Source organism: Mixophyes fleayi, chromosome 3 (assembly GCF_038048845.1).
Source record: "Mixophyes fleayi isolate aMixFle1 chromosome 3, aMixFle1.hap1, whole genome shotgun sequence".
NCBI classification, from domain to species: Eukaryota; Metazoa; Chordata; class Amphibia; order Anura; family Limnodynastidae; genus Mixophyes; species Mixophyes fleayi.
The window spans coordinates 346,547,176-346,557,729 of record NC_134404.1 but is presented as its reverse complement, the minus strand read 5'-3'; positions in this window follow the sequence as shown (position 1 = coordinate 346,557,729).

The window sequence follows — 10,554 nt, the reverse complement described above, 5'->3', positions numbered from 1 at the left end:
CTCAGATTTGCGGCCTGCATCCCATCCCATCAGAACATTGTCCTTCAAATGTGGGAGGAGCTTCATCTACAGAGCTGCGGTTAAAGGTCAGAGTAACACTGAACTGTGTATTTTGCCTTCATGGTTCATTTTTGCAATTTTGAGGTTTAGTGACCCATTATATTATATAAAAGTTACTTGGGTGTATGAAGACACTTATGAGTACAGTATGTCTCTGAAATAGTGGTGTATATTCGCTATGTATGGAGCACAATGTATGAATTTATTGAAATATAAAACAACTCTACTTTTTTATCAATTTGTGAAAAATAAAAATAACTTTAAAAAGTGTAATCTTCAGTCCTATATTACTTATGCTTTATTTATTTTCTGCCCCCGTTAGTTAATGATTGTAGATAACAAATAGATAATAATGTTTTATCATAGTTATATGGAAGAGATTGTGACACAGTGTGATCAGAGGTGTTTATCTGCTGGTAAATCTGTATACACCCCATATGTTACACAGATATTTACTCCAGAAACACCAGATTCATGGCACTAATAGATCTGTTTATGGCAGAAGAAGAAATCAGCTCAATATGTGGAACTAAAGGGGACTGAGCTGTAAGTTCCAAATCATTAAATCACTTAAACTGCAACAGGGACTGATTATAAGACGTGGGAGGAGTAGGTGCTCTCTCCCTGGCTCCAGGACAAGTAACCCTCCCTTCCATTCCTGACTTCTGGATCTGATGTATTATCCCTTCTATTACAAGTCCTCTGGGATGAGAAGGGCTATACCCAATTCTGGTTGTCTTTGGAGCGTTCTGAACAGCAATAGGTTGGGCCAACCTGATGTGCAGGTCGTGGTTTTATTATTAGGGATGGTGCGGCCCCGGAAGTATGTTGGGCCAACATGGAGTGTGGCCCCTGGTATGGTACGGGTGCTGGTTAAGTCCCGGAGGTAGGTTGGGTGACCTGGAGCACAGGCAGTTGTATGGTACAGGTGCTGGTTAAGCCCCGCGGGTAGGTTGGGCCGACCTGGAGCATGGGCCATGGTATGGTACGGGTGCTGGTTAAGCCCAGGAGGTAGGTTGGGCCGACCTGGAGCATGGGCCATGGTATGGTACGGGTGCTGGTTAAGCCCAGGAGGTAGGTTGGGCTGACCTGGAGCACGGGCCATTGTATGGTACGGGTGCTGGTTAAGCCCCGGAGGTAGGTTGGGCTGACCTGGAGCACAGGCCATGGTATGGTACGGGTGCTGGTTAAGCCCCGGAGGTAGGTTGGGCTGACCTGGAGCACAGGCCATTGTATGGTACGGGTGCTGGTTAAGCCCCGGAGGTAGGTTGGGCCCGCCTGGAGCACGGGCCATGGTATGGTACGGGTGCTGGTTAAGCCCCGGAGGTAGGTTGGGCTGACCTGGAGCACAGGCCATTGTATGGTACGGGTGCTGGTTAAGCCCCGGAGGTAGGTTGGGCCCGCCTGGAGCAAGGGCCGTGTTGTATGGGTGTTGGTTAAGTCCCGGAGGTAGTTGGGATCAACCTGTGGGGCAGGATGTGGTATGGTGTATTTACAGGCTTTTTGGAGTGTGAGAAATTCACAATTTTGGCCATGGCTGGTGCAGCTATTGAGCGGGAGGAGAACACTGTACAGGATAAATAAGGTGGGTGAAGTGCACATTCATAGTAGCAGGCGTTTTGAACCTGTTCCCTTTGATGAGTCGGCTTAGGTTCGGTGCGAGCACAGCTCATCTCGGCTGGCTTGCGGTACGTTATGATTAGCCCAGAGCGGGTTCCAGGGTTCCTGGGGATGGTTGTCCCACTAACGTACAGCTGCTAAGGTGCGTTTATGGATAGACAAAGCTGAGTACAGTGTACTCCCGCCACCATGAGAGCAAACGGTTACTCAAATAAAGAAGTTATAATTTGTCATAAAGTCTGTATGGTGTCGTTAATTATATTACTTGGACTGTAAGGTTAAGACAAAGGTTTATGGTTATGGTATCAACCGTGGAGCATTTTATGTGCTTTGTACACGGATCACTGCAGATGGAAATTAATAAATTAACGCATAATGCCCCCATCCCTGTCCATGGCTTCATTCATTGCGATAAGCCGACCTTGAAGATATTAGGCCAGATTCATGTCCGAATGCAACTTGCACATAAGTTGTGTTCAGAAGAGGTCACAGGACTTGTGCGTAGTTCTAACTGTACTTAAATCCAAGCAGATCTTACAATACATTTCCATCTGAATCTGGGTGAAAGTGCGCTCTGCCTACACAGTACTTACCTTATGTAGCTGCCCACAAAGGACTGCAGTATACACACAATGACTGTTGAATAAAACGTTCAGTGTCATTTACTTTCGAGCATGAATTGCATGCAATTGTGTCTATTGGCGTAAGCTCCATTTCGGAGCATATCAGAGCTATTTCTCACATGATACATGACACAAACAGACTTATCTCTGAATCAGGCCCAGAGAGAGGAGCGCAGACCCCGGGTATTCATGAGGAAGGCAGAACCCCCAGTGACGCGTTTCACCAGCACATAATCACTTAATATTCTCTTCAGGCTTAAGAGGAAGGACCTTGGATATAGCTGCACCTGTGCTTCAGTTGTACATTATAAGCAATAATGTAAAACATTCTGAAATCATTAAAATGAAATACATGATTTAGTAACATGTTGTTATTACTGCAGTGCAGCATTAATATAACGATACAATAGAATTACATTTATCACAGAAAACATTAATCTCACCATTAAATCGCTTGAGAATTATGGTATCTGTATTATATCCAGAAAGATTCCCTTTTACAAAGCAGATTTACAGACCTCTTCTGTGCCCTAATACAACAGCCTCATTCCTCTGACATTTCAGAAACTTTGTATCTGATTAAAGGAGTTGAGTAAAGTTTGTTTATAATTCCTGTGTGGATAATTGTCTTCTAATATTTCTCTGCTGGTCATAAATCCTTCTTTAAAAGGGCGTATTGTGTGGCCTGATATTGAATATTACATGGACATGGAAAGCGGAAAAACCACAAATCTAGTGTTATAATCAATGTCTCCAATAACGTTGAATTGTTTTCCATTAGCAAAGAATGTAAAACTGTTTTTAATATTTATGTAAAAACAAAACCTTTCCCCTCTTGCTATCTACCCCACCAACCTTTCCATGACTGCAGTCGTATATGTATCCTGATCTTGATGAACTAGAAGTTGGGCTCAGGCCTTAATTTAATTCATTGCCAATATGCTAGGCGGGTGATCTGTAATAATATGGCGCAGAGATCGCCAAGCATGTGACACATTCACTGACACCATTCGGTCGGTGTCTCTGCGGAGTTTGGGGTTGGAATCGTTGACGTGAGGCAATGCCTTGACAGTATCCCAGGGAGACAGGACATCGGGGAGTGTGTATGAGGGATGGGATATGTAAACAGCAATATTTTTTTTTTTAAATTAATCTGAGTGTTTTTTATTTTATGATTTCTAAAACTTATAAAGTACAGGATTACTGGGCGGAAAGCCTCCTGTTTTTGTAGGGGATAAAGTTTTTGTTTGGTTCATCCAATACAACAAAGGGATTAGCTGGTGACTGCTTCCGTCTGCCGTTGCATGGAAAGCCAGTTCTATGAGGGTACTTGTATCACCGTGAATAGTCTTCTGTTATCACCATCTCAGGATGCTGGTGACAGATCATCAGCAGCAGCAGCTATTTATATAGCACCACTAATTCCGCAGCGCTGTACAGAGAACTCACGTTCATCAGTCCCTGCCCCAATAGAGCTTATAGTCTAAATTCCCTAACATACACACAGACAGACTAGGGTCAATTTGTTAGCAGTCAATTAATCTATCAGTATGTTTTTGGAGTGTGGGAGGCAACCTGAGCACCCGGAGGAAACCCACGCAAACACAGAGAGAATATGTAAACGCCACACAGATAAGGCCATGACCAGGAATCAAACTCATGACCCCAGTGCTGTGAGGCAGAAGTGCTAACCACTGAGCCACCATGCTACAATGAAAATCATGGGGAAGAACGATTTATTTCATTATTTTATTATTTAATTAAAATATGTTTAAATTTTCTTCTATTTTTAAATATTTTGTTTAACAACGAACTGAAAGGCCAAATATTGGCGAGCCAGCCCGCTATCCCATGCATGCGCATATCTGCAGAAGCTGGTCCAGCAGAGCTCCGGCCACGACCAGTCAGCTGTACTGGGGACATTTTTTTATTAAATTGCGTGAATAAAAAAAATCAGCCATATCGCTGTCAATGAAGAACTATTGATAAATAGGCTCCTATGGTCTCATACCATCTATTGCATAACATAGTAACATTCTCCATGTGTCTGCAATGATGATGATGATACTGCTACATACTAATACATAACATTACATATTACTATATAATACTACCTACTGTTACATACTATAACATACTACTATATAATACTACATACTGCTACATACTAATACATAACATTACATACTACTAGATAATACTACCTACTGCTACATACTATAACATACAACTATATAATACTACATGCTGCTACATACTAATACATAACATTACATACTACTAGATAATACTACCTACTGCTACATACTATAACATACTACTATATAATACTACATGCTGCTACATACTAATACATAACATTACATACTACTAGATAATACTACCTACTGCTACATACTATAACATACTTCTATATAATACTACATGCTGCTACATACTAATACATAACATTACATACTGCTACATACTACTATATAATACTACATACTAAATCATAATGCTACATACTAATACATACTACTACAGGCAGGAACATTCTGTGGTAGTTGTCTCAAGTGACACTGCTCAATCATGTGATTTATTGTCCCTCTGCTTCTCTCTCCTTCTTTATTCTCACTCACTCTCTCTCTCCTCCCTCTCTCTCTCTCTCTCTCTCTCTGCCCTGCCTGCCCTCTCCCTTTCTTTACATCTCTCTCTGACTCTTTTTCTTGCCCTTCTCACTCTATTCTGCCTGACCCTTCCTTCTATCTATCCTCTTTCTCTCTCTCTCTTTCCTTCTCTCTTGTCTCCCATCTCTCTTTTCTCTATTTACCTTTCTGTCTGTCCTTTCTGCCTATCTGTTTTACTGTATCCTACCTGGCCCTCCCTTTATCTATCCTCTCTCTATTCTCTCTCTCTCTTCTGTCTCTCTCTCTCCTGCCTCTCTCTCTCTCCGTGTCTCTCTCTCTCTCCTCTCTCTCTCTCTCTCTCACTCCTCTCTCTCTCTCTCTCTCTCTCCTGTCTCTCTCTCTCCTGCCTCTCTCTCTCTCTCTCCTCTCTATCTCTCTCTCCTCTCTCTCTCTGTGTGTGTCTCTCTCTCCTCTCTCTCTCTCTCTCTCTCTCACTCACTCCTCTCTCTCTCTCTCTCCTGTCTCTCTCTCTCCTGCCTCTCTCTCTCTCTCTCTCTCTCTCTCTCTCCTCTCTCTCTCTCTCTCCTCTCTCTCTCCTGTCTCTCTCTCCTCTCTGTCTCGTCTTCTGTATTCCTCACTCTTTCCATCAGGTTACTTTGGTGAGATGTACACTTACTATCCCATGACTCGGCTGAAACATGAGAGCTATATGATGTCACGGTAATTACACACCGCGTCTTAAATATATCCTAGGCTTTTATGGCTGTCTGAAAAGGAAACACTGAAAGGGGCCAAGGGATTAGCCTAATTAGCAGTCCTCATCCATCTACAGTATTTCCAAATCCATCTGCACTTGTGCAGCTGTGAATGAAGCACGTTGTACCAGGCACAAGTATGACAAACTGTCTTTATAGTAGACAGCAAGGACACTTCATGGCTATCACCTCAACTTAGAAAGTCACGTCTCACTCTGTCCATCAGAGCTCCGGTGACCCGTGATTGTGTGACTTCACTACTTGCTTCTTGTCACACTTGTGTCTCACTGGAGCACAGTTGAAACAATTGCATCTGATTATCTCAGTGAAGGAGACACCAGCAACACAAACCTCTCAAACCACCCACAACATACATCTGCACTAGTTGTCTTATAGTGATGGGGTCATGGATTTGATTCCATCCAGGGCCCTATTTGTATGTTCTCCCCTTGTTTGTGTGGGTTTCCTCCGGGTTCTCCGTTTCTTCTCCTAAGACATAATTGGCTTCTGGAAAAAAATTAACGTGTGTGTGTGAGTGTTAGGAAATTTAAACTATTAGCGCCAAAGGGGCCTGAACTGATATGAATGATATTTTGTATACAACACAGAGTAATACAGAGTAATATGATTGGCCTCAGGCACACAGAGATGGCGTACCCCGACTCCATAAACTATACAGTTGGCAACTTGATTGGTTCCCTTTCGTAGAATGACACGGTCACACAACAACCAGCGGCTTTTCTCTGGTACTTCATCACATCATGGGTCAGGTTCCACCATCTCTAAGAGCATTTGAGATGGTGGGGCCAAACGAAAAAACTTCCCATTAACCAGTTTTTATACCTAACACATGGTACCTTCTGCTTCCATTATATGTTGTGGTCCTGCAAGGCTCTGTCCTGAGCCCTCTGCTTTACCTTTGTTGCCTCCTCACTGGGTGAACTACTTCACTCCATCGGCCTCCAGAGGTGGCTCTTCACTGATGACACCAAGATCTACATCGCTTCCCCTGACATCACTCCTTCTCTACTAACGAAACCAACTCTATTTCCACATGGATGTCCCAACATTATTTAAAACTCAACCTGTCCAAAACAGAGTTTACCATCTTCCCTTCTCCCACCTCTACTGATATCTCTATCATCAGCAACAATGTCTCATTGGTGTCACTCAACTCCACTCTCTGCTGTTCCATCACATCCACATTACTAAAATATGCAAACAAAACTCGTAGCCATTCTCTCATCATCTTGCAACCTTCTCCTACCGGCCGTCCCCTCACACACCGGATTCAGTTCATTTCAAATTCAGTGATCTTCCACTCTGCAAATACCTACACTGGCTTCACATCCTGCAGGATCCCATTCAAATTAATCAGCCTTAACTAAGGGTGGTGTCTTACCAGTGGCCTATGAAGTGGTAATAATATAACGCCTCTGTTCCTGCTACTAATTCCTCTTCCTATACAACCAGGTATACTACTGGCTTTTACACTGCTTGTCTCCTTTATATCATTGGATACCGATACTCTGTGGCCCCTAACTCTGTTACTGGCATCACCATCATTCTGTATTCTTCATCTCACATGTATTATTTTACATTTTGATGAATTAAATGTAAGGTACCATGCTTTAGTCCATTCGTCTATTTCCGATCCTGCATCATCAGCAGAAAGACACCTTCTCTTGTAGACAACAAGTAATAGCACTAATGAATATATTAAATAAACCAGGGTCCAGGACTGACCTCTAAGAGCCTGAGTCATTAAGGAGAATAAGGCAAAAAAAAGGAGCAAATATTCTCTGGGGCAAACCATGTAACAATGCACGGGGTGCAAATTAGTTTATTATTTTGCATATAAGCTAAATACTGGCTGTTTTTCATCTATAGACATATGCTTGATAGCTTTATATGTACACTGAAATTTAAAATTGATCTACGACATATCCTACCCCAACTATAAATCTGTCTCCACATTTTAAATGTACCCCCCCCCCCCCTCCAATGCAACATGGTTTTGCCCAGGTGCAAAGTTATTCCTTATTTATGCTTTTCTCTCCTTAATGACTCAGGCCCTAAATGTTTTTGACTGGTTACCAGCCCTTTATCCGAGCTGAACACACTGTGATGCTGAGTTGGACATTATAAAAAGCAGTAAAAAGACCTACGTAAAAATACTGTATATGTGCCCATATGCTGAGCCAGATACATCTGGCTTTGTACCAGTTGCATATGTGCCAAGTTTACGGCAGGCGTTCTTACACCCACATCGTTATTAGGTTTGCCCCCTCTATCATACAGCCGGTATCTTCCTTCTCTAATACAAATAAAAGTAGCAAAAAATGTATTCTAAAATGTTCCAACAAAATCCTATAATATATGCCCCATCCATGAGGAGAGCACCTATCAGCTTGAGAGTTGAATGCGCAAGCAGCCAATCAGAAGCAGCGAGTGCTGGTGACTGTCATCAACATTATCAGTGCATATTTGTACCAGCTTTCAGGCACCCGCAGACAGTACAGTTGTAACTGGTGTATATGTGTTTCCGTACGGGTCTACCTTACTTACAATTACATGAACGCACCCTTCCCCCATCCCACCTCTCCAATAATAAGGAAGCACAGTAGCATGTACATGTCACTATACACCTATTACACACATGCGCTGTATGGAAATGTGTGAACACCGAAGGCAGCATCTTTTAACCAAGACTTTATCCGTTTCTTTCCACTATATAGGAGTAAAATCCAAGGATTTTAGTTTCTGAATTATTTTATTTCAAGTAAACTGTACAACAAATACTAACTGAAACATCTCAATCCTATACAGCATAATAACACTGCACCAATGTAACCTAAATCATGTTTCTCTTGCATTACTGGATTCTTGAGAAAACTTGATACAGTCTACTTTTGGGATACATTTGTAAGTTACCCATCATGCTTTGCAAAGTGGTTGTGTGTGATCTTTTCCCTGTGACTAATGTCTTAAAGCTTCTAGCTACACAATCCACACTAACAACTTCTCTCTCAAGTTTTATGTAGAAGGTAATTCACATATCATTAGTACCAAGCCATTTATTTTTTTCCAGTTGGCATTTATGCCAGATGTTCACTGTCCAATCACAAAGGAAGTGCACACATCACTTTGCACTGAGGAGGCTGGATGTGGGCAGCACGGTGGCTCAGTGCAGGGGCGAACGCAGGATTTAGAAGGGGGGTTTCTGCCCCCCCGGAAAAAAAAAAAAATATTGCGAGAGGGAGCTGCAGCTCCATTTCGGCGAGTCTGAATTCTACAGCAGCCGCGACGCTGTCAAGCAGCATCCGTGGCAGTGCTGTATTATACTACAATACAGCACTGCCGCGGACGCTTCTTTGACAGCGCCGCGGCTGCTGTACAGTACCATTGGTTCGCGAAGGGGAGGGGTTTCTGGAGAACCAGAAACCCCCCCTGCGTGCGCCGCTGCAGTGGTTAGAACTTCTGCCTCACAGCACTGGGGTCTTGAGTTTGATTCCCGTTCTTATCTGTGAGGAGTTTGTATGTTCTCCCCGTGTTTGCTTGGGTTTCCCCCGGGTGCTCCGTTTCTCTCTCACACTCCAAAAACATACTGGTAGGTTAATTGGCTGCTATTAATTTGCCCTTAGTCTCTCTCGGCCTGTGTGTGTATGCTAGGGGAGTTAGATTGTAAGCTCCAATGGGGCAGGGACTGATGTGAGTTCTCTGTACAGCGCTGCGGAATTAGTGGCGCTATATAAATAAATAGATTATGATGTACACATCAGACATCACCTTTGCTGAACTGGTCACTCTTTTTGAGCTTCAGTGGAGTACACTTTGGAGTCTAGTTTGGTACAGTTGGGGAGCACTACCCAGGATCCACCCAGTCAGGTGACCACAGTCCAGGGAGCTGCACCTGGGTTATTGGTTTAGTGCTCACCCTCCAACAGTGCTCAGTGTTGACTTATAGATCCAGCAGACAATGTTGGGCACCAGTAAATTTCTCCCCCCAGATCTGGAGAGTCTCCAATAGCTACAGACACCTCAGGACAATGTTTAGCAGATGAGACAAAAAGCTTCTCAGTCAGTGACGCTGTTTGTGGGGGAAAACCTCATATTTGTGGATTTCTGGATCGTCTGCGCAACGAAGCGCCATTGTTCAGACTCTGGTACAGCCTGAATTTTACAGACTATGACCCTCTGCGCACGTGTAACATGTATATATTCCCGTAACATAATGTACTTTTCAGATGTTATCAGTATGTTTATAATGTTGGGAAACAAACTAGAAGTTACTTTGTGACAGTTAAAAAGCAGAAGTTACTAATCTTTAACAAACAGTCATCAACTGTCAGTTGTAAATTACAACATGTAATCCTGCTATAGTTTATTCAAATAATAATATAATATTAACTCTTTCCTGCAATGAGGGTGAGCCCATTCCTCCACAGAGCCTATAGAACGTCCTCTATTCTTGGAACAAGCAATACACATGTTATTGTCTTCTGATGCTTTATTTTCTCTTGATAATGGAGAGGTGAATAGATTGGGACTAAAACAACAGATGTCCTTAAGATTGGACCTTAAAAGTAAATTCATATAGTCCAACAGGATTCTTTAAAAGAATATGAGCTTCATTACACCTATAAAGAAATAGATGATGATGATGATTGCACTTCAAAGATCTACTGTGGATGGGATAGTCTGGAACTGGTCCTCTGGATAGCTAGCGGCTCCATCTTTAAATTGTCCTCTGCTACCTCCAAGATACTGGGCGATTCCGTCACTACTCTCAGTTTATTCTCTAACGTTTTTCTCTTGTGTAACTTCACATAAAAACCTAGACACTTGGCAAGATCAACCCCAACCGTAACAGACTGGACTTTCCAG